Source organism: Jaculus jaculus, chromosome 12 (genome assembly GCF_020740685.1).
Source record: "Jaculus jaculus isolate mJacJac1 chromosome 12, mJacJac1.mat.Y.cur, whole genome shotgun sequence".
Lineage (NCBI taxonomy): Eukaryota > Metazoa > Chordata > Mammalia > Rodentia > Dipodidae > Jaculus > Jaculus jaculus.
In genome coordinates, this window is record NC_059113.1 from 109,902,281 (window position 1) to 109,908,280 (window position 6,000).

The window sequence follows — 6,000 nt, forward strand, 5'->3', positions numbered from 1 at the left end:
CTGGGAATAAAAATAGTCTTTCTGGGCTGGAGGAATGGCTTAGTGGTTAAGGCGCTTGCCTGTGAAGCCTAAGGATCCAGGTTCAATTCTCCAGATCCCATGTAAGCCAGATGTACACAATAGTGCATGCATCTGGAGTTCGTTTACAGTGGCTAGAGGCCCTGGCATGCCCCTTCTCTCTCCTTCTTCCTCTCTCTCTAATAAATAAATAAATAATCATATATTTATTTAAATATATTTAAAACTATAATCTTTCCGTTGGAAGACATGACCCCTCCACCATGTGACTCATCCAGCTCAGTGGCCCAGTGTCACTAGACCAGCAGGCTCTGAGGACAACTGTGACCAAGATCACCTATAGCTATAGGAGAACACCATGTCACAATGGACTTAGAAACCAGCTGGCACGGTAGCTCTCCAATTCTGGGCATATAGTCGGCAGGAGAAGGGCCTGCTTAAATGTAATTTTGTTGAAGGAACTAAGTTTAGCCAAGCAGCTCTCCAAAGTCGATGTGGCATGACATCTTTCATCAGGAAAATTTGTAATTCCTTTTCCTGTAGTGACATAATAGAGTGGGAAAAACTAGGCAAAATCTCAACCTCTGCCATCCTGCAGTATGACCTGACTTCAGGTATAGGAAGAAGGCACAAAGAAGCCTGGAGTGACAGCCTGCAGTGGAGGAGCCTCAGTAAGTCACGTCTAAGTTAAAACCGACGCTGACAAGGGACCTTGGTGACCGGAAGGATCCCATGCTTGGCTGGTTTGACTCACCACTGGTCCTGCCTTTCTTAAATCCAGCCAACTCCCAGGTGCAAGCTCTAAGAATAAACAAATGCATTTGGAAAGTTGATCCGCTGAGATGGAGAAGGTCTGGTTTCAACACTTTGTGCACAGAAAGATAGATATGACCTAGAGAGGCCCATGCCACAGAGGCTGGTTAGAAACAAACTACAGGAAAACAACAATAGTGTATGTGTGTGTGCTGAGCATGCATGTGTGTGCATGTTTGTTCACATGCATGTGGTCATGTATGTACACATGCTTCTAGGAGCCAGAGGTTACTGTAGTCAGGACTTTCTCAATGACCATCCACTGCATTTAATGAGGAAAGGACTCTCATTTGAACCCAGAGTTTGCCAATTTGCTGAGGCCACCTAGCCAGCTTGCTTCAGGGAGAGCCTTTCTCTGCCATCTGGGTGCTAAGATTATACACACAGACCACAGTGCACCCAGCTTTCACGAAGATGCTGGGAGCCAAACTTGGGTCATCATACTTGCATGGTAAGTGCTGTTATCTATGAAGCCATCTCCCCAACCCCAAAATGCTTATTGTTAAAATGTGCACTGAAAACTTTCTTAAACTCATGAGAATCAAAACCACTTGAGCATGAGGAAGATGTTTCTGTGTCTAAGATGAAGGCCTCCAAAGTCAGAACACTGGCATTCTACATAGTTTCTCAAGGAAGGAAGGGAGGAAAAGAGGAAGAGCTAAAGGGGAGGGAGGGAGAGGGAAAGGACCATGGTAGATTTCTTTCATTAAACTTATTTTTTTAACATTTTTGAGTATTTTAATAGGAACATATTATAATTTGATCATATTCCTTTCCTATGACCCTCTTTTGTCCGTCTTCCCACTCCTATTTACTGAGTACCCTTCTCTTTCCAAGTGCTTTCTTCTGTTTTAAGATCTCAATCTTCTTGCTCTCCTCCATCCTCTGTGTCAATTCTTGGTGGGCTCAGAATTGTACAGGACTTGATAGCAGCAGTCAGCTCATGTCCAGAGGATAATGCCTCAAAGAATTCCTTTTCACCCCATGGCTCTTACACACTTTTCATGCTTCTTACACAATGCCCTCCAAGGCTCATTAAATTTGTTTTACTAATGTATAAGATAAAAATTGTGCACAGTGATAGCTTGAAACATGGGTATATTCTGTAGTGTCTAAGTCAGATTAAACGTATCTCAAGCATATATCATTTCTTTATGCTGAACACATTCAGTATCATCTCAGTCTCAAGAGACACAGCACTTCACAGTTGCCTTGTAGCACGTGTGCTGGTCTTTTCACTCCTTTGTTTGTTTATTGATATATGAGAGAGTGAGAGAAAGTATGAGCATGCCAGGCCTATTGTTGCTGCAAACAAATTCCAAAGGCATCTTTGTGCCACTTTGTACATCTGGCATTGGGCTTTACATGGGTACTTGGGAATTGAAAATGAGCCAGGAAGCTTTGCAAGCAAGAACTTTTAACTGCAGCATTTTTGTTTTAACAAAATCTAGTATTGGTGTATGTTTTGCTAACCAGGATAATTCAAGTTTTTCTAACATTAAGTATTTACAAAGAATATTTTAAAAAATCATTTCATTGGGCTGGAGAGATGGCTTAGTGGTTAAGGCGCTTACCTGTGAAGCCTAAGAACCCAGGTTCAATTCTTCAGTTCCCACATAAGCCAGATGTACAAATGGAACATGCATCTGGAGTTTGGTTGCAGTGGCTGGAGACTCTGGCATGCCCCAATTCTCTCTCTCTCATTAAAAAATTGTCAGTGTGTTGGGCTTGCCTTAACCAAAAAAAAAAAATCAATTGTATATATAAGACTGTAGGAAGATTTGCTAGCAGGTAATTTAATTATAGCAACTAGAGAAATAACAAGGTGCTCACCAGGTGATATTTGGGCAAAGTCCAGGGTAAAGTGAAGGGCACATGGCATTTTCCCAGTGGAAGACTCCTGGCCATCACAAGGTTGAGTACAGGCTCAGCCATGCTGCTTAATTAATACTGCCTCAGTCAGAGGAAGTCTCCTCATTCCTGAAGGGCAATACAAAGAGACAGGGACAGAGTGGGGAGAGGGCCACATGAACAAAGAGCTCATTAGTCAAGTGGGAGGACCTGGGTTCCTATTTCCAGCACCTACCCACTTGAACGCCGGGCATAGAGGCTGATGAGGTGGAGAAGGGGGATCCCTGGGGCAAGCGGGGTAGGCAGGCTGGTCAAATCCGTTAGCTCCATGTTCAAGTGAGAAACCCTGCTCAGTAGGAATACTATAAAGTGATCAAGGAAGACTGAAGACATCAAACTTTGACTTCCACATGGCTAATACACATGTGTAGGTATACCTGCCTCAACATGCACCCACATGCAAATAAATACACACACACACACACACACACACACACACACACACACACACGAAAGAAAAGATGAACAACTAAGAGACATGGGAAGAGTCGGGAATGGTGGCACATGCCTTTAATCCCAGCACTCGGGAAGCAGAGGTAGGAAGATCGCCATGAGTTCAAGGCCACCCTGAGACTACAGAGTTAATTCCAGGTCAGCCTGGGCCAGAGTGAGACCCTACCTCAAAAAAGAGAGGCAGGGAGAGAGATTGGGAAGGAAAGGAGCACCTCACCTGCAAGATCTAGTGTGGCTGTCCTCCTGGCTCCCATTCCGGAGCAGCAGCACATCTGATTGTGTCTTCACAGATACAATACTCCTTTATTCTACCCCAAACACCACTGTTAGAAAAGCTAATGAACCATGCTTAAAGCCAAAACGTACACGGAGTGTGACCCTGTCAGCACTCTAAGGTTGCAACCCTAAGCAATAAACCTCATTAAACACCCTATGGTTTTATTCACATGATGAAGTGCTTTAAGATAAAAGAAAAGAGAAGAAACCAGTTCTTTATTTTTTTGGTAGGGTCTTGCTGTAGCCCAGGATGACCTGTAATTCACTGTGTAGCCTCAGGCTGGCTTCAAACTCACAGTAATCCTCCTACCTCTGCCTCCCAAGTGCTGTGATTAAAAATGTGTGTCATCATGTCCATCTCTAGCTCATATTTTTGACTTTTAAATTTTCCTTAATCATTTTTCCTAATAATAAATCATATCTTTTGAGCAGTATAACTTTAAAAGGCTACATGCACACGTGTATATGTATATGTGTATGTATGTATTTGTATTCTAAAGGTGTGTGTGTGTGTGTGTGTGTGTGTATGTGTGTGTGTGTATGTCTGCAATTGAATCTAAAGCAAGTACTTTGTTGAGCATTTGCCTGCCATGAGCAAGACCCTGCACTTAATTCTCAGCACCACACAAAGCTTAAAACAAAACAAAACACCCACCCACACACACAACATACTCTTTCTTAATAAATTCCAACTCTGCTGAATACTGACTCATTACGAATTATTTTTCAACATTGAGAATCAAGACCTGCCTGGGGGAGTTTCCTCTGTTGGTACAGCAACATTGTGGTCCCACTGTTGCCGAAAGTGGTGATGAAGGCAACGTAGGCTGCCTCTTCCTTTGCTTTCACAATATCTCCGTTGCTTTCACTTCTTGCTCTGTTCTCAATGTGCCCTCTGTGATGTTACAGGATTGCTGGTTACAGTCTGGAATCTCTATACCCAAGTACCGAGTGTTTCATTTTGTATTAGTAATCACTGGTTGTTTACATAATTAAACCTGTCTTTTAACCTTTACTTAAAGTGCCGATTGGAAGCAGTTTATCATCACACTTTGCTTTTCCAGCTGAAAGACTGTGGTCAAAGAATGTGTAGAAGTAGTGCAGGTTCCCAGAACCTTTCATACCTGAAAACATGGCCTAGAGGAATGAAACGGTATTCCCAGTACAATGCACACTCCGAGTCTCCCTATCAGAATCCTAAATAGAATAATCTAGAATGTGGTTTTTCTAAAGTTACTTATTTGAATGAGAGAAAGAGGCAGAGAGAGACAGAGAGGGATAGAGAGAGAGATGTGCCAGGGCCTCTGACCATTACAAATGATCTCCAGACACATGCACCCCCATGTGCATCTGGATTATGTGGGTACTGAGGAGTCTAACCTGTGTCCTTAGGCTTCACAGGCAAGTGCCTTAACTGCTGAGCCATCTCTCCAGCCCTAGAATGTGCTTTTATTAAAACTCCTTACTTCTGCAATAGAAAAATGTGATAATCTAACTCAAGGTCTGTGTGTGATATTCTGTCATATGTTAGAAACATCATGAACATTTTCTTTTAAAGAATTGGTAGCAAAAGAGACATTCCTTTGCACTTTTTCTACATCTGAAGCTGGGTAGAGATGTATAGCCATATATGTGCCTTTCAGTTCTTCTCCCCCACCTCTCCTTGGAATCAGTTGCATCTCTCTCTCTCCCTCTCTTTCTCCCTTTCTCCCTCTCTTTCTCCCTCTCTCTCTCTCCCTCCCTCCCCCCCCCCCCATTCTCCTATTTGAAATGGAGACTTGGCTGCTGAGAACATAAAAACCGCCCTTGCCATCTGCTGAGCTGTTTGCATTCATGGATCTGTTTCTTTAGCAGGAACCTCAAGCCTGTGTTGAGAAGGATCAACAGCAGACACAAAAGAAATGTAGTCTACTTGTCAGTATGTAATTATTGCAGTGGACACTGATTCGTACTGAATACACATCCTGCAGCCTCAGTGCTTCTTAATTATTATTTATCTTGTTTTATTAATTTTCTTTCTTTTTATTCCATTTACAGATTAACACAAAGCTTTGATTACTATTTTAGGATATCTTAATTCCTAGAAGTATCCTTGTTTTGAAAAGGTGTTGAGAATTTCTAATTTAATATGGTTTTTAGGAGTCTAGGAAGCCCTACCCTGTACCCATTGGTTCATTGCTAATTAATAATCCATTACTGGATTAGTTTTTGTAATCTTATAAGTAACTATGTTTTATACTGTAAGAAACAGTAGAAAATTGGTTAAATTCATTTTAATTTTCTATATTTCCTTTTCCATTCATCCCACATCTTTATCCTTTTATTCTCTTCTTTCTAGAGTTTACAAAATTCTAACTGGAAACATGTACTATCACACACATTTATGAAAAATATGATGAACTCAAGTGTGTGTCAACACACTTGCAGAAGGGTACGCAAAGCACAGGTGTCAACAAAGAGTTAAACCACCGACTGAAAACAGCCACACTGTAGGACTGGAAGGGCAGGCCAGGGAGAGGAGAGAGAGAA